The sequence below is a fragment of the Dermochelys coriacea genome, chromosome 9, assembly GCF_009764565.3.
Source record: "Dermochelys coriacea isolate rDerCor1 chromosome 9, rDerCor1.pri.v4, whole genome shotgun sequence".
In the NCBI taxonomy this organism is placed as follows: domain Eukaryota; kingdom Metazoa; phylum Chordata; order Testudines; family Dermochelyidae; genus Dermochelys; species Dermochelys coriacea.
The window spans coordinates 42,458,834-42,482,220 of record NC_050076.1 but is presented as its reverse complement, the minus strand read 5'-3'; the positions used below and the strand labels follow the sequence as shown (position 1 = coordinate 42,482,220).

The following is a 23,387-nucleotide window of genomic DNA, read 5'->3' as shown; positions in this document are numbered from 1 at the left end:
AAGCGGTAACGTAGACTTTCCCAGAGCGAGCCATGTCCAATAAAAATTGTTGTACATTGGAAAAGAAAATCAGAATCTCTGTTTGGTGCCCAATATTGCCAGTGTCACTGTCAAGGTTCCTTCCCCACTCTGAACTCTAGGGTACAGATGTGGGGACCTGCATGAAAGACCCCCTAAGCTTATTCTTACCAGCTTAGGTTAAAATTTCCCAAGGTACGAACTTTTACCTTTTGTCCTTGAACCTTTATGCTGCTACCACCAAAGTGTCTAACAAAAATAACAGGGGAAGTGCCCACTTGGAAACATCTCCCCCTCAAAATATCCCCCCCAAGCACTGCACCCCAATTCCTGGGGAAGGCTTGATAAAAATCCTCACCAATTTGCATAGGTGAACACAGACCCAAACCCTTGGATCTTAAGAACAATGAAAAAGCAATCAAGTTCTTAAAAGAGAATTTTAATTAAAGAAAAAGTAAAAGAAAAACCTCTGTAAAATCAGGAAGGGAAATACCTTACAGTGTAATCAGATTCAAAACATAGAGAATCCCTCTAGGCAAAACCTTAAGTTACACAAAGACACAAAAACAGGAATCTACATCCCATTCAGCACAACTTATTTTATCAGCCATTTAAACAAAACAGAATCTAACGCATATCTAACTAGATTGCTTACTAACTCTTTACAGGAGTTCTGACCTGCATTCCTGCTCTGGTCCTGACAAAAGCATCACACAGACAGAGCCTTTGTTCCCCCCCTCCAGCTTTGAAAGTATCTTGTCTCCTCATTGGTCATTTTGGTCAGGTGCCAGCGAGGTTATCTTAGCTTCTTAACCCTTTACAGGTGAAAGGGTTTTTCCTCTGGCCAGGAGGGATTTAAAGGTGTTTACCCTTCCCTTTATATTTATGACAGTCACAAATAATGGCACTGGGCAGAAAGCTATAACCACAAGCACAACAACTTTCAGACCTTTATAGTTTAAAATGCAAATCAGAGAAGGCTGTTGCAGTGCAGAGAGCTGGACCCAGGTTTCCCAGGTGCCAACTAGTGCTCTAACCACTGGACCTGCCTTTCTCCCTCAACCTCATGACATCCCTTTGAGGAAGTGGGGTATTTATTTCATTGAGTTTGCATACAAAGGTTATGAAAGAATCATTTTCCCCTGAAAAGAAGAAACTAAACTCCAAAGGGTTTATGGGAGGAAGCTAGTCCAGAAATGTGCATACTCCTTCTGTTCTCACCATCCAAGAAGTAACAGCATATTTCCTGACACAACCCATAGTCGGCATGAGTATCAACATGGGATCCATTTCAAAAAGGTTGTTTGGGTCTAATAAACATGAAAGTGACAATTTACTTCATTCCAGCAATACTGTGCATTACATATCCTCCTAAATGTTGACATTGCATGAAATTCAGAAAAACATAATAAATGGAGAAGTTCTCTGTGAACTGTTATGAAATGTGAGAATAACAGTTGTGAAGTGTTACATTTTTGTTGTGCAGTGGTTAAATGAATGCTTATAAAATAAAACCTCATGATAATTTATCACATGAGCAGATACCTTGTGTATTAGCTTGTAATTTTCAGAAGCTGTTCTGCATCAAGGTGCTGACGAATTATTCCTCTTTCAGATTACTATATTAGTAATTTAGCACTATCGTCATTAAATTGCTTTCATAACTTCCTCCCACATTTGCTGAAATCCTGTCACTTGCTCATTTCCTCATAGTAGCTCATGCTCTCAAAGCTATGATCTACAGTGCTTTTAATATTTTTGCAGTTAGTATAACTTTATGGTTTTAGCTGTGTACCTGTGTAACATTCAAGGCTGGATTTAGGCATAGGTCCTATAGGCCTGTGACTGAGTGCCCACCTCCTGGAGTCCTGTGATTAAATCAAAATCTCAACTTTCATTTAAATAAAAAAGAGTAACTTCCAAGCCTTATGGTTGAGAAGAAAACTTTGAAAACATGATCCAAGGGCAACCAATGAAGTAATGTCCACCTTAGTCTGCAGACAGTTTGAAATAATCGAACTGAGAGGGATTAACTATCCTATTCATCTCAGCAGGATATTAACTCTGAATCCTATTGTTCAAGGGGTGACCTCACTAATACCATCCTAGGAGAGGACTGTGTGTGTGACAGAAAGAGAAGAATACACTGGGCCTTTTCCTTTCACCAAAGCAGATATAGTCCAGTTGTTGGAGTCAATAGGAAGGGACACCCTATTGACATCCCTGATTCTCCAGGATGAGAAGATCTCTGCTACTCCCGTTTCCAGTGACAGCCAATAGGACATAGGCTTCTAAGCACCTACATGGGACTTAAACTTCCAAGTCACTTAGGCACTTTTGAAATATTTACTCCATATTTAAAACACTTTACTGTAGGGCTTGGTTTAGACAGCAAGCACTGAGCATCTTCTAAATTGAGGTGGATTCTGATATAATTACTAACATTATTTCCAATGTGCCAATACTGCATTCAGTGCTGTATCACAGACAAAATACACACCGACACATCCTGCCTCCATGAGTTTACAATTTATGAATCTGATGTAACTCCCACTGAAGTCATAGGGAGTCTTTCCATTGATTGCAATGGGAGTTTGTGCAGGCCCTAAGCAAGAACGTCCACAATACCCTCATGAGCAGTTTTCATGCATTAGTGCATGCAGCAGAGAACCCAAGGCAACAATTTCTCTCTAAGTAACTTAAAATATCACTACAGTCTATAGCCCTTCTTATCTTTGGTTTGATCACTGCAGGAATGAAGCAGATTTTTGACAAGCAATAAAAACAGAAAAGAAAGTCCAGAATGGATTGGGACAGGACAGATTTTATATGGGAACCATTCTATCTTCATAGCCTTTGCTTGTAAGGAAAGGTGTTGTAAGGCCAACGCACTACTCAAGGACACTGAAATATGACATTGGTGTATGTGCTTTTTAAAATATATGCATGAAAGAGAGCCATTCAAATGATTCCCTTTTGTAATAAAAATAGTTTAGAGTTCAGGGGAAAAAAGTATTCATAAACAGTTTTATAGCTAATTGTTAAGTGTTCAGCTGTTTATCTTTATTGCCTTTTGTTTTGGATCTAGTTTGCTGAGCATCTGTTATACAAAGCAAAAGGGTGGGATAGGCAGAATTAAACCAAATATTGGATTTTTTAAAAAATCTATTGTCAAAGGCCACTGTTAATTTCTTTTTTTCTCTCTCTCTCTCTTTAAATCTGTATCTATTACCTCTCTCTATTTACTTTGCACAGAACCAGGAAATTCCCCAAATATTCCATAGTAGGAGATTTTGGATTCACTATGCACTATTTCATTGTACATGTTAAGAACAAACATTTTTTTAAAAGGTCAGGCAATTTGAGTTTTACATTCAGCTTCATGAGGCAGTTATGTCTGAGTTAAAAGGAAGTTAATAGCAATGTTATATTTGATGTGTCTCCAAGCAAACTTTCACAGCTTTGATAGCTGACACACAGATGGTCATTTGTAGGTAGATGAATATATTTTCTCCTAAATACACTAGTTATTTTAACAAATTTTTCACTCTATCTTCTGTAGAATCTAAACAAATAAAATAAATCCCATTAATGACAATAAGACTTTATTTTACTTATAAATATTTGAACGTCTGTATTCTCCAACAGACATAGGCACCTTAGTGGTACACTTTATATTATGTCTCATGCCACATGTAAATAAGAACAACAAAATTTCCTCAATGGGACACTGCTCCAGTGGTCACCTGGCTTCTTATCACTTGCCTTTGGCTTTTCAGTTGCCCCATCCACATCTGGCACTGCAGTTATTCTGAGTACTTTCTCATCAATCAAATAGGTAGCAGGGCTCTGGAGAAGTTTCCCACTGAAAAACCATTCCCTTAATTCAGTGTTTCCCAAACTTGGGATGCCGCTTGTTCAGGGAAAGCCCCTGGCAGGCCAGGCCGGTTTGTTTACTGCCGCATCCGCAGATTAGGCCGATCACGGCTCCCACTGGCCGTGGTTTGCCACTGCAGGCCAATGGGGGCTGCGGGAAGTGGCGCAGGCCAAGGGATGTACCAGCCTGCCTCTTCCCACCGCCCCCATTGGCCTGGAGCAGCGAACCGCAGCCACTGGGAGCCGCGATCAGCCAAACCTGTGGATGCAGCAGGTAAACAAACTTGCCCGGCCCGCCAGGGGCTTTCCCTGAAAAAGCAGCGTCCCAAGTTTTGGAAACACTGCCTTAATTGATGCAAACCATGTAACTACCATTTATTTCAGTGAAATAACATGGCTTTTCAGAAGATCCACTTGGAGGGATCTGTCAGTTGTTCAGTTTCAATACCTGAAAGAATTGTAAAACAAAAGTCCAAGCATTGATTCCAGAGAACTTTTTATCAGGATGAAAGTTCATATTGGAATGAACTGTTACATGGATTTATCTTAACTGCTTGTACTTATCTTCTTTCCCATGCACTTACTGACCTTTCTGATTTTTTTAATAAATCTAATAGTGGAGCTATCTAAAGATATCCTTGGAATCTTGTAGGCCAACGACAGAAGAGGGATACATTTTCAAGTGTTCTGAGCCAATTAGCCCCAAGGATATTTCCTATAGAAGACCTAGCAAATAAGGGAGCTTCTATAGTATTATTTTATGCTCAAAAATGTCAAAAGACTGGAAGGATAGGTGACAAAAAATATGTCCCCAAAGCTCAAGATTGATGCAGCTGGTCATTTCTCTTTACTCAGCATCGTGAAAAATCAGGAAACAGTCTATTGTTAATTGCAGTTGCTAATATGCAGATCGTGCTGATCTGGAGAGAATTTACAGTCTGTTGAGTCCCCCAGCTAATGTCACCTAAATATTGCCTAAAAATACACTGCTATTTGGCCAGTAATAGAACAAAACTTGACCTAAAAGATCTAAAAGTCTCTCGTTTTCTGCATAGCTCTAACTTCAGGGGAATTTCACTTCACTTCATTTTAAACATTGATATGTGTATAGTCATTATAATCCAATTTTTTGCACTTATATCTTCAAGTATCTCAAACTGCTTTACAAATGAGGTTTAGGATTATGACTGTTAATTTCAGGTGAGGAAATCAAGGCACAGAGAGGGCATGTTACTGGCCAAAAATGCCAAAGTAAATCAGGGAGAGTTAGGAATACAACAAAGATGCCAACTGCTCTAACCATGGGATGTTGCTGTCTTCCAACACAGTGGAAAAACCACAAAGTTGAGCTGACTTATTATGAAATGTAATTTTTCAGAGCTAATGTGGATGGACTGCATGATTTCTATTGCCAGCAGGGTAAAACATATCAACAAACTTGCAGCAAAAAGCTAAGAGATTAATAATGGCTACTGAAAAGTAGTTTAGTCTAGTTTTTCAGATTTTTTTAACATAACTTTAAGAAACAACCCTGCACTGATATGCAGCCTTCATTTTTGGATTTCTGCTGATCTAGATGCATTAAGTATTTCCTGAAAGAATATCACAGATTATAGAGCTTTAGAATAGGCAAGTCTTTATAATTTGCAAGTACAGTAAGAAAATGAAATACTGAATATAATTGATATTGGAGATTTCTTAGATTTTTATTTCTAGGAGAAATGACATGAGCTAGATGCAGAGTAAACTCCATTTGACTGTCAGATGATGCAGTCATACCACTTAAATAGGTATAGAAGGATTAGATTTCTGTTAGTATACAAGATTTCAACATATGCACACAAACAACAATAATCAACATTTACAAATAGGAAAAGAAAAGTGCTGCTTCAGAACTTATTAAAGTTTCATTTAAGGATATTTGCTTTGTATAGTTTGACATGTGATATTGACAATTTGTTTTAACAGTTATAAAGCTTTAACTTTTTGAAATCAACATCCACTATCATTAAATTCTGACTCCACCCCCAAAAATTTCCCACAAGTGTAAAATGTCTAATGTCATTAAATAATTATTCTGACACCTCACCCATAATTTCCCAAACTTTGAAAGTTTTAGTCAATAAAATTTGAAAAAAATGCTTAAAACCCATAATTTTGTGCAACTGTGAAAATTTAAATCAATAAAAATAAAAAAGTGCTTAAAAATAAACATTTATAATATCTGTAAAAATTACAAAAAATATAAAAATAAAATTCTGCCAATCCTAAATACATTTCACATTTAAAGAAACCAATGACATTGGCAAAGTGCACTCTGCTATGCAACCCAACAAAAGCTGTGTCTTGAAACTAGCTTATTTGCCCAAGCAGACAAAGGTGAAGGGCACTAACAGCAAATAAAAATGTGTATTAGGGCTGCTGATTTGAATGCCAAGATTTGAGTACAGAACTAGGTGCATTTCATATACAGCTGGAATATCTCTTGGATACATTTAGGTATATCAATTTAAATTTTCACAATTGTGGGAAATTATTGGGGGGGTGGGGTCAGAGTTATTTAATGAGAGTGGATGTTGAGTTAAAAAAGTTAAAACTTTATAACCATTAAAACACAAATTGCCAACATCACATGTCAAAATATACAAAGTAAATATTCTTAAATCAAACTCTAATAAATTCTAAAGCAGCATTTTTCTTTCGGTGCTTATCTGTAAATTTTGATTATTATCCATGGAAATATTTTTCCATCAGTTTGTGTGTGTACAGTTTACTGACATTTACCGATAAAAATCTAATCCTTTCAAGCCTATATGTAACTGAGAAGGTAGAAAAAGTTTTGGCAGAAATCTATGAAGTTTGCATATATTCAAAGACTACTAACGAAATAAACACCCCCCACGACAATCCTAAATATATCTAAATTATATGTCACTCTTGAAAGTACTTACAAAATCTCTTGCAAGCCCAACCAAGGTCCAATTAGTTCTTTATTATTTAGTTTGCAAAGCAAAGTTTTTAATCTAATTGCACATGAACAAAAGTTTAAAAAAATATTTCTGATGTAGGAAAAAACTAGCCCATGATTTGATTTGTAGAGAAAAATGTGGCTAATGAATAAATTAGATTTCAATCTTTATGGCTATAATTCCATAAGGAAGGGACAAAGCTGTTGAAAGCAGAGATGTTGTATTGTCCACTATTATGAAACTGATTATGTTACAGGATAATTACACTAGAAACTGATGTAAATGGTAACCCAACAGCATTCACAATTGTAAAATTCCATTTGCTAACGGCTTTGCAGACAAATTTTCAAAAAAAAATTTAGGCACAATATGAAGAGATTACACTGGGGTTAGACAAATCTGTTATCTGTTGTGGATAATTTAGTAATTCCAATACTTTGTACAATGAGAAATTGTTCAAAACTCAAATGATAGCTGCATAGAAAGAATCATAAAGTTACAACTCAGTTCTCAGAACACAGTCATCAAAGGACACCAGGCAAGGAACATTTCTTTGCTAATATTCAAGTGCAGTGATTGCTAGCTACTCCTGGTGCTAACTTGAAATGAATACTGTCAGCTCTCTAATATGAATTAATTATTTTCAGTACTGAGGTGAAATAATTGGGGTCAATTCCCACCTCTTCCACTCCCCTTTGACTGCTTCTGCACCACTACAATCTGAGCTAGTGGGAACTATGCTTGCATATGCTAGGGTATAATTTGGCCATTGGAGTAGTGTTGGTGACGCTATAATGAAAGAACCCTATTTGGTCCACTGGGACCTGACAAAACCCCTATGAGATCAATAAGAGGCTTTTTGTTGCCTTCAATCAGATTTGGGTTGGGCCCTTGTTACATTTTCCTATTCGTTATCATTAGATGGTCACTCCAATATAGTTATTCCTACTTAGGCAGGCTTATGCAAAGGTTCAGGTTCAGTTTTCTATGACATTGAATGTCCTCCATAGTCTCCACACACACAAGGTTATCCTAGAAGAGTACCACGTTTTACAGTTAGCAATCAATTCTACTGCATCATCCCTCACCCATTCCATTCCACCAGTAATATCATCCTTCATCAACTGCTTGACAACTTCTCCTGCAAGCACCTTCATACTGCTTTCCATGATGCTCCCCTCCCCAAATTAATCTTTAAGGCCAGTACTCTGTCCTTCTCTAAATCTCTCCTCAGGATCTACTTCTACTGTGATGCCTACAATACATTACCAACTGATTATGGGCTAGGCAACTGGCCAGAAGGACTTAATAATATTCATACCTCTAGTTTATTTATTTGAAAATAAAGTGTTTTTATTGACTTAATCCTACTAGTAACTCTTAAATTCGGAGTGGTAAAATCCTGGCCTACCAGCGTCAATGGGAGTTTTGCCATAATTTCAACAGGATCAGGATTTCATCCAACAATTTGTTTAAATCGTTCACTTAGCACGTGGCTTAATTAAAAAGGAAGTACTGAAACTCTCCAAATATGACCAATAGGAATGAGAAAGTAGATTATTCTACAAAAGCTGACTTTTTAAGTGCCATTATCCAATTAAAAACATATAGTTTAAAAATAACCAAATTCCAGCCATAATTTAAGGTTCCATGTATAAATCATCTATAAAGGGTTAAAAAGTATGAGGGTGTAAGGATATTACAGTCATGAATAGCCTCTGTTATAAATGGTTATATGAGCATGTACAGATGGTATTACAGATAGTCATAAACCCTGTGTAGTGGGGTGGCTGCCCCACTCCTGGAGAAGAGGGGTTAAAAGCAGCCCTGGAGAGGGCTGTGGCTGGGAAAAGCTAGGATGATTGGGGAAGCAGCCACAGCTAGGGCCATGCCCAATCAGGCCACAGTTGGCCCTATAAAAGGGCTGTGGGGCAGGGAGACAAAGGAGTCTCTCTCCAGCCCTGGAGTGGGAAGGGCTAGTTGTCTGGGAGGGAGGTACCTGAAGTGGAGCAGAGCTGGGGAAAGGGAGGTGGGGAGCTCCAGCCTAGTAAATCCCCAGGCTGTAGGCCTTGGTGAAGGCCTATTAAAAGTACTGGGGCTGCAGAGTGGCAACCTGGGGATAGGCAGCAGGTCCTGACCCCTTGCCAATGATGAGTGGCCATTATAGACTGCAGTCTATGAAAGGGGGCTAGATGATGACTGGCAGTAGCCACGGAGGCAAGGTAGGTTTAGAATATAGGGGGTTCCCCTGGGAGGGGACACCCAGAGCGTGGGTGTACTTCTGGGGCAGAACCACGAGGTAAAGGGCACCGGGGGGACAGGGGCCAGTGGCAGGCAAGACAATGACTAGCAGAGGGTGCTCCATATCTGGAAAAGAGCTAATTCCCAGACAACCAGCAGGTGGCACTGCACCAGTGACTCTTTGCGATGCTACACCCTGGTTATAAGCAATCTATTGATCTGCTGGAGTCTATAACAATTGATTACCCATTTATTAAAACATCTATTAAATCATGCATTAAGAGAGGACAAAGAAAGTTGGCCCATTAGACTGTGGGATACTTTTGGTGGACTCCCAGAGCACAAGTTGAATGGTGCTATGTCTACACTGAAAAACAACAGGACTTGAACCCTGGGTCCCAGCTTGACTCAAGCTTCACACACATTGGGTCCTGGGACCCTGCAATTTGTGTGTAGATAGACAGGGGTTGGGCTTGAACCTGAGTTCAAACCTTGGGCTTACGTTGCAGTGTATACATACCCTATGTTGACTGGCATAAAGTCCCGTCAAGCATTCTGGGGGTTTATGATCCAGCATAAAGTGTGTTGAAGGGGTTTTGAAATCTCTGACCACCCACTCAAACAACTCCTCAAAATATCAACTGCTTACAGTAATAATTAAAAACAAAGAATTATCCCATGCAAGGATTAATCTAATTAATCTACACAGCAAGGTACTTAGGCATTATTACCAGAGAAAATTCTCCAGTCTCTACTTTGTATTTCTGATCTCCATTCTCCAAAAATCACTCCACTCTTGAGATGGATGCTGTGGACCCTGAGCATGCTCAGTAAGAACTTAGGATTTCTTTTAAAAAAAAAAAAAAAGTGCCCTGGCAGAAAGCCCAGAATTTCCAAGATGGCACCTTGGCAAGAAGCCAAGTCTGTATAGGGCATAGGCGCCGACTCCATGGAGACCTGGAGTCCAGCCCTGGAGCATCCACAGAAAAAAATTAGTGGGGGCTTAGCACCCACAAGCAGCCAAATTCCCTCCTCTGCCCCAGTGCCTCCTGCCCGCCAGTAGCCCTGCAGATCAACTCCTCCCCCTCCCCCCAGCGCCTCCTGCCTGCTGCAATCAGCTGTTTCCTGGCATGCAGAAGGCACTGGGAGGAGCGGGGTCAGGGCATGCTCAGGGGATGGGGTGGAACTAGGCGGGAAGAGGCAGGGAAGAGGTGGGGTGGGGGCAAGAAGAGGCAGGGTGGGGACTTGCGAGAAGAGGTGGGACGGGGCCTGGGGTGGAGCATGGGCAGGAAGAGGAAGGACAGGGGTGCGGACTGGGAGAAGGGGGGAGGGGGGTGAGGATGGGACCTGTGGCAGAGTGTGGGGTTGAGCACCCCCCAGGCCCAGAGGAAGTCAAGCTGGCACCTGTGGTGTAGAGGTTGCAGAATCCTAACTTGAAGTAAGCAACAATATTGAGCATGTTAAAGAAAGGGAGGTCATTCAATTAAGCCTCTCTGTGGTCAGAACTCAGTCATACCGGTCACAACTGGTGTTAAAGGTCAGACCTGTCAATCAGAATTCGGAGATAATGGTCAAGACTGAGAAAGTGCAAGTGAGGTTACAGTAACCAAGAATAGGAAGCTATATAAAGGTAAACATAAAATGTAGCATAAAAGGCCAACTGCCTGTAACATTTTTAGGAGTCCGGAGGCTGCGTCTGAAGAGGCAAGACCCGTGCAGGAGGAGCCGAAGAGCTAGTAAGAAAAGACAAACTGCTGCAGAGAGAGAGAAAGAAAAGCTGGAATGGAACAAAACTGACTGACCAGGAGCTGAACAGCACCAGCAGTGCTTTGATTTTTAAAAGAAAGGAGCAACAGGTTGATAGAGTAAGCTTAATATTCTTTTAATTATAGTTTTACTATTAGTTTAGGATAGTTTTTATAGTATTTAATATGTGTGTGATTGAGGTGTGTATGTTTTAACTGTATTTTATCTATGTAAACTTTAAAGCAATTTAAGATCTGCGGTAGGCAATGTGTTGCAAATTGGCCACTTGCAACAAATTGCTTCATTTAGTATCATTTGAACTATATGCTATTATGGTTCAAGTGCTCTTTAACTTGCAATAAGAAATTTGTGTCTCAAGGATTGTGTGCTTTATTTAGTATTTTTAGTATGCACTGTATATGGGATTATTAGATACTTTAATACAAAGATTAATGCCTGTCTCAATTACTTTATTGAAAGGTTATATCTGTGTCCTTTGAGTATTTACTTAGAAACCCTGGGAACTTTTACCTCAGGAAGAACAGATTAAGGGGGCAATAGGAAAGTTAGTATAGCAGCACCCCAAAACTCATTTTTCAGGATAGCAGCATGTGGTACTAAAGTTGTCCTACTTCAGAAAGGTACTTAAGCATACACCTAATTTTAAGCATATGAATCGTTCTATTGATTTCATGTGATTTCTATGGGACTACTAGGGTTGCCAAGTTTGTAATATTTAAAAACTGGACACTCCAGCAGGAGTGCCAGAATTTTCCCTGCCCCGCAATTTCCCCCCAAAGCCCTGCCCCTTCCCCAGGTCCCATCCCTGCCCTGGCCCTTCACCTGAGGTCACGCCCCACCTTTTCCTCCAAGGCCCTCATTCGCTCCTCTTCCCCGACTTTCACTGTCGCTCTCTGCTTTTCCACTCTTCCTCCACCTGCTGCCACCGCTACCGCCTGGGTTGGGATGGATTCAACAGCGCAGCTGGGGCTGGGACCTGCAGTCACCCCATGAAGATAAGAGGAGGTCCTGGCTGAGTAGGGGGTGGTGTGAGTGATGACCCAGCATGTCCCCGCCTCTCCTGTCTGCAGTAGCCAGACTTTGGGTCTCTGGTCAGTAGATCTGACTGGACACTGTCAGGTCCCCTTTTCAAACAGACTTTCAAACCAGACACCTGGCAACCCTAGGGACTAACTCATGTGCTTAAAGTTAGATGCATGCTTAACAAGGCATTTTTGGTGCATGCTGAATCAGGGCCTTGTAACAATTAGAAAATTGAAACTACCCAGAAAAAGTTTGTGAAGAAACAGAAATGGTTTTAACTCTTTGTTTCAAGAGAAAAAAATTCATCATATGAAACTGTCAGTCACTAATATCCAGACATTCAATTTTCTTGTGGAAAAAAAACCACACACACAAATGGCTTTCATTATTTAACTGCAGCTTTAAGAAACCTTAATCAACATAAACTGTTTAGTCTTTTTCCCTGAGGAAAATCATAAGTCAAATTCAGATTTAAACCAGTTTAAACTGCAGCTCCTGTCAGCACCTTTGTTTATATTGATTATATTGTGAAATGCACTAAAATAAGAATAATGGTATATTGTGTTGAGAGTACATTGACATGAAACGCACTAAAATAAGAATAATGGTATATTGTGTTGAGAGTACATTGTTAATTTAGGCCTCATACAAAAAACTGGGGAAGACAGGCTGAAGATTATAAATGATTTTTTATATATTTCTTATATTTATGTGAGGGGATTTCTTCTACCTGTTTAACAGTTTCTCTTTGAGTTCCTAAATATCTTTTTATCTAGCTGTTTCTTCAGGATATTTTCTGCCTATCAAGGGCCAGATTTTCAACAGGACTCAGCAAATGGGTGCACCACTGGTCATTGAGCATTTTTGAAAATTGGACCCCAAGCTCTTTCAGAAACCTGTCCCTAAATATCTAGTGCCAAGACTTCTCAATTCTAGTCAGTGAACCTCAGACCCCTGTGACTTACTTAACCAACTGAAGAATGTCTTTAGGAAGAAATTTAACCAACATGTAAAATAAACCAGCTAACAACTGGGGAACAGAGATAATAGAAAAAGACTTAGAACTGATGGATAAGTGACCTTGGACAAACCCCAATATGGAATTTCATTAATCTTTCTGAATAGAAGCCAACCAGTCAAGTGACCAAAAGCTCACCTTCAGAATAAAATTCAGGTTTGTTTCCACACTGAGCTTTGAAATTAATGTTTGTTAAGCACTTTAAGATTAAACAAAAATCCACTGTTGGGATTATTTTCCAGAGGCCTGGAGAGATCAAGGGATTAGTCAAGCAACATACAGTGAAGCATATCACCTCCTGAGTCAGTGGTCCAAATGATGCCCAAAACAATAAGAGATTAATATGTGATGATCTATGTGAAATAAGTCTGTAACCTTTGTGCAATTTCTGATGGACAGATGTCCATAACATGATGCCAGTGCTCAGCACTTGCCACTTGCTGAAAATAAGGCCTCCTTAAAATATCTCAAGTTAGGCATCCAAAATCACTGTCACTTCTGAAATTTAGGCTAGTACTTCATAAGTGAATGGATCTGTTTCTGCATTCCTGATCCTGATGCATTCAAAACGCCCACCTACTTGCATGAAAGATTTTTGGCAGCAACAATAGTGCAGTGTTATGACCAGTGTTAGATTTGTAATGAGCTATACAGAAGAAAAATGCAATGTAAGTGTATATTATTTCAGCATATTTCCTGGCATTTATGGCTCTAAGTGCTACTGCAATATAAGTATAATAGTTATAGTTTAGTAATAATAAGCATATTCACACATTTTCAAAGATGGGACCACAACCTCAGCTAGCATAAATTGGCATAGCTCCTCTGAAATCGCCTTGAAGTCACTGCGAGTTTTGCCCTTGGTTTCCCTGGTATCAGGATTATAAATTTACACCTGCTGTGTCAACTGAGGACTTTTACAGATGTGGTTTTGGAAACAGTCTTGCATTATGAGTTAATAGTTCTAGCATTAAACTTTATTGGTTTTCTTCTTTGGTTGTCCTATACATTCTTTATTGAGATTCTTCTTGATTCACAAATTATAAAAAAGCCTTAAAAGAACTGAAAATATTTGAAAACTAGGTGAGATTGCACATCCTTTTAGGTAAAGTTTGCTGATGAGAACCATTACCGCAACAGATATAGTTTCCTTCTACTTTTTATCAGTTTATTTTTGGCCTTAGGACATTATTTCTTCAGTAGAAAGGTATAACAAGAAGGGTAAAACATCAAAATTAATGAGATAAAGTTCATTATTGTTGGATAGTCAATTTGTCAGAGCAAGAGGCAATTAGTTGCTCTATTTCATTTTAAATTAGTCTAATGGTTCTCATGATGAGTTTACTGATGACTGTCTTAACTTGAATGGGGTTCAAGTTTTGTATTTTTTAAACAGAGGGTAAAACAAATTATGCTGTGGGTATCCTAGTATGCAGGGCCTCTGCGATGGAGTTGATAATGTCAAGTAACAATGTTCATAGGAAAACACTTTTCACAAAGACTGCTTTCTGGTTTTTGAATTTTGTTTTCAAAGAATGCATTGGAGCAGGTACTCTAAAGCTGAATTTAGCATACTGGTATCCTGTTTTGCTTTGGCAGTCTGAATGTGGGTATTGCAAACATACAGTCTGGATGCTCCAAATGCTTACACTTATAGGCCAGTGACTGGTCGTCTCCATTATTGAATTCAATGGGAATTTTGCCAGCATCTACAGTGGAAACAGGATCAGGACACTATAGCATGTTTCATCTGCGGATCTAAAAACACCTTGTCAATAGATCTGGATGGAAAACTGTTTTCCTGTTCTCTGAGAAATTTGAGATTTCACAAATATTTTGCATTAGGAATCTTTTTGTTTTGATGACTTCAAAATGTTTAATTTTGGCTTAACTTTAAAAAAAATTCAGGTTCTTCTAAACTACAAATTAACTTAAAATTTTGAAACGAAACATAATTTTACATATGTAAAAGTTTTGTGTCAAGGATGTCAAAACAGAATGTTTCAACAATTTGACAACATTTTTTCCCCAAAAAAGTTTTCAGAAGGGAAGTTTGTCAAAAGCAACCCTTTCCCACAAACCATTTTAATGGATTGGTATTATCCAACAAAACAGTTAATAAAAAATTCATGATTATTCCTACTTAATATTTTTTAAATAAGATTCACACCACTCTTGTGAGATTGTAAGTATTCTATGCACTTTACAGATAGGTTATCGGCCTTTGGTTGTGAACACTGAAATTAATACAGACAAATCTCATGCAAAGATATTTTTAAGCCCAAGAACTTTTCACAGAAACTGAAAGTAAAACGTATTGCTTTCTCTGGATAATGTTCAAGACTCATTTCTGATATTATACATACTTTGCTGAAACTTGTGATAACTTTGTAACAAACATACAGTGCACTCCCGTTTTACCTTTGTTGCATTGGTTTCAAATGAATCCATCTCTGAAAATTAAACTAGCAGGGTGTGAAAATGTGTGACCTGAAACTGATGGGTAAATTTGAATAATACATGTAATCCAAAACCAGCAATTCTTACAGAACTGTAGTTTTGATCTGAAATCAATACTATACCATTTCCTAATTATTTTAACCATGATAACAAATGAGTTATTACTGTTGGAATAATCAAATTTTCATTTAGATTCTCTGGATAACCCTCAAAGGGTTAGTGAGCTTCTTAAAATACAAATAAGGTGTTACTAAATGTTCATATGGTACTAATGAGCTACAATACAGAAAATACAGTACAAATGATAGTGGATTTATTGCCATTAGCTCAGAGCCATTAACAAAAATCTATTAAATCAATCACTAGTCAGATTTTCTTAATTGAGCATAACAATGATGCTCTAAACAATCTCATTTTATTTTGTCATGTGCTTTATTTATTTTTTTAAAAACTCACTGTGTTCTTCTCAATGGAATTTTTCCCTCTGTGGTAGTTTATTTAGGAAGTAGGCTTTGCCTCCCTTCTCATGCCGTCTTTCAAATCCTCAACAGCATACTCTCTGTGGAACTCCCATCTCTTCACAAAGCTCAGCTAACTATAATCAGTATGACTGGACCTTCTTCCACTGTCTTCCAAAAGTAATTATTGTACATATTAAATTCCCTTCTCACTGCTACCCAGATCACATTCTTTAATCAACTACTCTTCAGATGTAATAAATTACCCTTCCCAAATTCCTTCTCACTTTCCTCTTTCTCTTGCCTCCATGAAGCTCACATCATTTTCCTACATCCATCAACGTCTATGACCTTTACTTTGGAATCGTAGGGCAGACTTGCAGCTGGTGTAAGTCACTGGAGCATATAATGGATTTACACCAACTGAGAATCTAGTCATCAGTGTCAAGATTCTATTGCACCACTTACATAGAGAGATCCCTATGAATCATCTACTTTGCAAGGCACAGGAAGAGGATGATCAGATAGAGGTTTATATGTTGATTGTGTGACAGTGTTACAATGTCTTGTAGGCCATTTGATAAGTTTACAAAAATTACAGCAAGCTACTTCATTACTTTTATTTTTTTTACAAATGAATTTAAATTGGAGGTGGTAATTTTATTCTGTTCCAAAAAAACCCTGCCTAAGCGCTATCAATTCAAATGCCAAGTTTCCGACACTCTGTAGAATTGGTTATGGAATTGTTCTCAACTATACTTTGTTCTCATTTGCCTTCAAAAATAGTAAGATAAAGCTATATCTAAACAGTTGAGCTTTCTGGAAAAGACAAGAAGGCGAGCCCATGCCTCGTCAGTGGGATCTAAATTCCAAAGTTGAAGCTTGTGTCCCTTTTTCCTTTGTTATCAGTCACTGGTGCATCCCTATTTAGATTCACATGAGACTGTGGTTCAGTTTTCATGTTGTGAATCTGACCTGCCCCAGCTGCAATTCACTTATCTACATTCAAATTTTTACAGTGTAATCTTCAGCACTTGCATTTTAATTGCTTGGAAATGCAGAGTTGTTTTGGTTCAGTCAAATCACAGAGGCGACATTTATCACAACCGTTACATTGCGAACTGGTTCAGTTCTCACCAAAAGGAACTGTTATTCCCATCAATGACATTGTGTTCCAAAAACAAGGCTACTGATTTGGCTAAAGTAAACAAAACAGCCTTTCTCACTCCAAGATAGCTACTAGACTCTCATCTCAACTGCAGAATAGAAGGGAGGTGCCAAAGGACCAAGGATATTACAGCTCCTGGAGGACCATGTTACTGATATAGGGCCCAGTTCATAGTGAGTGAAAGAAAGTTGCTTCATTTAGTTCTGTCCTTCTCATGGATAAAAAAGAACCTTAAGGCCTCTTTATAAGAAAACAACATGATCCATATTTATGTTGGGGCTACTGTAAAATGTAAATATGGCTTAATATCACTATTCCTGCTCCAAAATGTATCATGTATAATCACCAGAGGGTAGGTGGGGCAGAAAGAGAATCATTGTTTAGGCTACAAGTGGTGAATAACATGGGGTGGAGGGGAATCAAACATTTCTTTTAAGAGCCTAAAGTTAGGTTCCTAAATCCATGATTAGGTAACCGCCTGATTTTTAAAGTGTTGAGCACCCAGCAAGTGGACACTTTTGAAACTCAGGAAGTTGCTAGATACCAGCCTACCTTTAGGCTTTTATTTTTGAAAATCTTGGCTTGGTATGACAAATGGTCTTCGCTGGTGGTCTCAGCAGAGAAATCAAGGACTGAATGAACATGGGATAGGAATTTCAAAACGTCAGCACGGGCCTAACTTTGTTCCCACTAAAGCCAGGGGCAAAACTCCCATTGAGTTCAATGGGAATCAGTCAGGCCAGCAATTCTGAAAATCCAAACCGTGGAGACAACTACTGCTCTTCCTAATCAGGGTTGTTACACATTGGTGGAATGCCATAAGGACACTTACACTCCCACTATGTGTGCTGTACCCCCATTCTATTGCTAAACAGGGGACTCTAATGACTAGGGCTTAGATCCTGCAACTTCTTCCTGCATGGGAAGACCCTGGCTCCAGTACACAGCTCTGTTAAAGTTTGATAGCAGGTACACAGAGTGCTAATTTTTCCAGATCCTGCAAACTGAGGGCCACATTTTTTAAAATATTTGACAGGGTAGATGCAGAAGCAACACAATATTATCCTGCAAAACTCCATGTTACCTAATAGACTCAGAAAGATGTTTCTCTTGATTTAATTATAGCTCAATTGTTTGATTTTGATGCTTCCTAAGGTAGAGCCAGCTTCTGACATTGTTACTCACATTGAGTGTACCCGGTTTGCTTTGATGACACTGACACCGCTTGTGGAGTAAGGTGGTGCTCCATGCGAATCAGAATTTGGCCCATTAACATTAGCTGAGGTCCAGTGTTTTGAAGATGCTAATGCTTTCAACTCTTCTAAAAATTCTTACTTTACAGATTTTTATGCAGAACATCCTTAGCTACAGAATTTAATAGAGTTGTGAAAAACGTTACTGATGAGCAGAAAGCCAGTTCCATTAGAAAAGAACTACAATATCTCTCACTTGCACCACTATGACTGAGTTTCTTGGCATCCAGTTACTTGTAGTCTATCTAGATTTTGTAATTATTTTTGTTCTCCCCCCCCACTTCTTCTGTTGTATAACTGTAATGTGCCAGCAAATTCTTCATGTGGTGTTTTAAAAACTAATATATAAATACTTGTATAAAAAGGCTTGGATCTCAGAATAACTCCGTGACTAAAAGACTAAAACGGCTGAATTTGTCCGTTATACTGAAAGCCCATTATACTGAAAATATGGGATTAAATGCAGCATTTACAAGGTGCTACCCAAAACTGGGCTAGAAACTTCTTGAGAACAAGTTTCCTCCTTAGAATGCTATTATATCCTCATTCTGATCCATGGAAACACATGTCCCAGTGGTCTCTTTTGTGTTTTACATTGGCATTTCTGAATTTTGAGCCTGAACTCAAAACTGCAGAATCAAATCAGAGGGAAAGTAGGAAGGGAAGTGGCAATAGGAGAATGTTAGCCAATCTTTTTCACATCACAAAGTGATTTGGTTCAGTTTCAGTTATCTGGGCAGGTGTGGGGGAATTCATATTTTATGCAGGCCAGTTTGTTAAACTCGACAGCATCCACTAAGCTCATGGGAGGAGGAGGGCAAGAGAGAGAGAGACAGAGATAGAGAGTAAATAGTGATCCATTGATTGATAATTTGCACTATATTCCAAAAGCTAGGTACTGTATGTACCTGTTTAATAAGGATTCAGTCGCACATACAGCTTGTTTTCTATCAGCTTACTGATCAGAGTTCCATACCACAGAACAGATGTTCTGAACTCAGACTGGATTTCAGTTACCTGAGCTAGTTCTCTTATCTTGCCTAATTCTGCATAAACTTGAAGTGACAAATTCTATGTGTTTTTTCTCCTATTTTTTATATGTCATTACATATCTTGTTTCCCAAAGGTGGGTGAAGCTTCAAACAGTCTTTGAGCCTGGAAGAACAGAGATGTTGCCCCATGCCTGCACTAAGTGCGGCAGTGCTTAAGTCCTATGAAAAAAAATCAAGCAGAGCAGAGTTTCAGATATCTGGTCCCAGAGCTGTAATCATGATGTATTAGTTCTGATTAGACCAACGTATTAGAATGGAGCAGGGCTACACAAAATGACTGCTAAGATGTCCAATCACATTTGTCAAATGTTATGTTGCATTCACATCAGGAACACCATACCAAGCTCATGTTTCTGATTCTGGAAAAGTCCTTGGAGAAATCTGTCATCTACCTACATTTGGTCAGGAAATAAATATTGTTTTATATAGCTGTGCTTTCAAAAGCAACCAGACTGTTTTGTTTTTAATGTGAAGGAGTATTTATTTAAGATGGATTTTTCTCTGCCTATGGTTTCTTTTGGCTCAATTGTTTTGGTTCACATTTAAAAAATATATATATTAATTGCCAGGACACTGTCTCCTTCAAGAGAGGAAGGATGATCTTGTGGTTAAGGCACAAGACTATAACTCAGAAGATTGAGATCTGCATTCTGGTTCTTGTCTTTGTTTTGGACAAGACTTTTAACCTTTCTGTGCTTTTATTTATCCCTCTCATAGGGACATCGAGAGACTTAATTCACCAATTGATATAAAGCACCTTGAGAGTCTTAGTTACAAATCACTTCAGTGCTGGCAAAATTATTATTCAGAGAAGGTGACACTTTTGTTCGGCTATACTGAAAGAAGGACAGGAGACACTTGATATGGATTTAATCAAGCCGCAACTCTATTATTAGATGTCTGGGACTACCTAGCAGATAAAAGTGTACAGTGCATGTAACCCCTGGTTTATTCCGTAATTACCTGGGGGGCTTCCAGTAGCTCCCCCTCATTTTTCCATCCCAGTCCCTCCAGCAAATCCATTGCTGGGACCTTACCTCCACCCTACCTTGTAGGAGGGTTAAGATGGGCTATAAGAAAAGGGGGTTGGCTCCCTGACATTCCAACTGTAGGAGTCCCAAGCCCTCCATCATTCCCTTCCTTTAACCAGCACCTCCTTTTTAAGTCCTTTACCAGGCCATTTATCTGATCACTGGATGCCTTCCCTGTGCAGTACCAGCACTGGACATCTGCCCACACTTACATATAGCCTACCACCTTTTGTGCTCACCGTAATAGGTCTTCCCTGACACCTGCTGTGGGGAAGGTGAAAAAAATCCACTCCACCATGGTATACATCGGGGTAGTGTTCTTGAAAAGGATGACGGATACCAAACCGATAGATACTAGTGACTCGCTGGTACAGTAGTGGTGTTGGCAGGAGGGAACACCTGGGTGGGCGGACAATGATGGGGGAGCCAAGGAGTAAGAGTGATCTGGCCATTTCTCACCCGCTCCAGCTGGCCTTGCAGGGAAGTGGGTGGGAGGATAGACGCTCTGGCCAGGGGCTCCTGGAAAAATGGGAGGGGCTGTAAAAATGAGTGCCCCTGCAACTCCCGTGCTCTCCTCCCACCCCCACCCCCACCCCCCTCGCCAGGTGCTCGAGGCTTGCCCCGCTCCATCCGCTTGGCGCTCCTGCCGGGCACTGGGATTGGGGTACAAGGGCTTGCGCCACTGTGCCTGGCACTAGGGATTGGGGCATGGCGACTCGTCCTGCTCCATCTGGCAGGGGAGCGGGAGTGGGGTGCAAGGGCTTCCCCGCTCTGCCCGGCAGCAAAGTGGGATCGGGGCATGAGGGCTTGCCCTGCTCCACCCGCCCAGCACACCTGCCGGGGTACAGGGACTTGCCCCGCTCTGCCTGGTGCTCTTGCTGGGGAGCAGGATTGGGGAGTGGGGGCTTGCTCTGCTCCACCAGGCAGCGGAGTGGGATCTGGGCATGAGGGCTTGCCCCGCTCCTGCCAGGGAGTGGAGTTGGGGGCTTGCCCCACTCCGCCTGCTCAGCACTCCTGCCAGGGAGCAGAGCTGGGGGCTTGCCCCACTCCACCCACCCAGTGCTCTAGTCAGGGAGCAGGGGTTGGAGGCTTGGAAGTCCCCACACCTCAACCCCACTCCCCAGCAGGAGAGCCGGGTGAGCAGAGCGCAGCAAGCTCCTGACCCCACTCCACAGCTGGAGAGCTGGAGCTGGGCAAACCACAGCGTCCTGACCCCACTCCCCAGCTGGAGCGCCAGGCAGGGGGTGTGGGGCAAGCGCAGGCCGGGAGCAATGCCAGGACTGGGAGGGTAGGCCAGGATGTAAAGTGGCTACACATATCTGTTGCTCATCAATAGGGGAACGTGTTTTGATTCACGTCAGTCCCAATCCTCATATCCTTCAGTTGCAACTTACAGTACAGTACTGCAAATGACGGTTAGGGGATCGGGACTGACGTGAATCAGAACACATTCCCCTATTGATGAGTGATGGATCTGTGACACAATGGATAAGGGGGAGATGTATACCGGGGACCCCCTGTATGGTGGTCAGGGAAAAATTCTTTCCCAGCCTCTTAAAAAGGAGCGACTAGTGCAATGACCACAGCAGATTCAAACCCCACCTCATAATCACACCTCAAGGTGCTGCCTTGCCTGCTGCATAGAGGAAAGAGTTTTCAACTCCAGGGCTTGCACTGTTAAAGCCTTCTGCCCTTACATTCCCAGGGGGTGAGTCAGTGGGGCAAAGCTGACACCACCCCTCACCCTTTTGCAGCAGTTTCTGACCTTGTCTCTTCCCTCTCCCCTCCCCCATAAAGCACTACTGCCTTCCTCTGGCAAGCCTGGACAATGTCCATCCTCCTTCCCCCTCCACCCTGCTTTAGGTGTGGTGCAGTCATTCTGAAAACTAAAGAGGTGAACACATAAAGGTAAAGTGACCATATTTTCAAAATAAAAAAAACAAGATGTGTATGTCCACGTTTTTTAGTATTGCAAAATATTTCTACAAAACATAAAAATATACTTCTTAAAAACATGTGTTTGGGTTGTGTTCTTCAAGATCCTCCTTGATCTAGAGGATTTTTCTAGGAATCTAGTTTTCTGAATGAGTTTGCCATGAAAAGTTGAACAAGGGTTCTTAACATTCTCAGAGCAAAAGAAGAGCTCTGACAGAATCTACACTTATCTGACATTTCTCTTCACTTGAAACTACATCATGCTAAACACTTGTTCTATTGGACTGCTTTTTCCTGGAAAACACAGGAAAGCACCTACTTGGTATATCAATATATCTTGAACAAACATTTTTGAGTTATAAAATATCCAAATGTTTTGATTGATTAAATGAAAAATTGGGATATTGCAGTTATCTTTAAAAAGGGTCCTGAGACAGTAAGATATTATATGATAAAACAGAACTGTCATCATGTTTTGTAAAGGGCTGCTCAAGTACAGATAGTTGATGTCCAGTAATAGACATAACCACTGTTCCCTCTAAGCTGTGCGCGTGTGCGCACACACACAGATCCTAAACCCCGCGCACATGGCGAAACACCACACGCACAAAAATTTGCACAGAAGCACAACAATTTGCACAGAAGAAATTTTTTGTGCACATGGCCTGTCAAAAATTAGAGGGAACATTGGATATAACATACCTTATAAATGTTATCAACTTTGTTGATGTGTGTTTTAAAAATCAGTTTATCACCTAGAAGTTATATTTTGAAATGTCACTTTTTGAGAGGTCCATCGAAAGAGACCCTGACAATGTACTAATATACATTCCCTCTGAGGCTTTTAGCCAGATAGATACCAAAGCAACTTACAAAAAGGACAATTCAAACTACAGTATGGACCAGATTCACCATTGTATGCCTCTAGATTTACACCAATGTAAATCCACTGAAATCAACAGTTACACTATGTAAAATTGGATTAACAGTGAGAGAGTCAATTTCCTTATATATTTCCAGACAAGAACTTCATTAAAATGTAGATAAGGTTGAGACTACTACCACATATCAATAATTTAGGTTAAAATACTGTCATGAAACCGTGTTATGGGTTGAGT

The 23,387-nt window shown here is 40.1% G+C and overlaps 1 long non-coding RNA gene across 1 annotated transcript; it reads left to right on the top strand.

Annotated features, from left to right (window-relative positions):
* Nucleotides 1-10,437: 10,437 nt before the first annotated feature.
* On the top strand, nt 10,438-13,842 carry LOC119861553. The gene is made up of 3 exons (XR_005294939.2): nt 10,438-10,542; nt 10,784-10,969; nt 12,671-13,842. It is a non-coding gene; the product is annotated as an uncharacterized LOC119861553 (long non-coding RNA).
* Nucleotides 13,843-23,387: the final 9,545 nt, after the last annotated feature.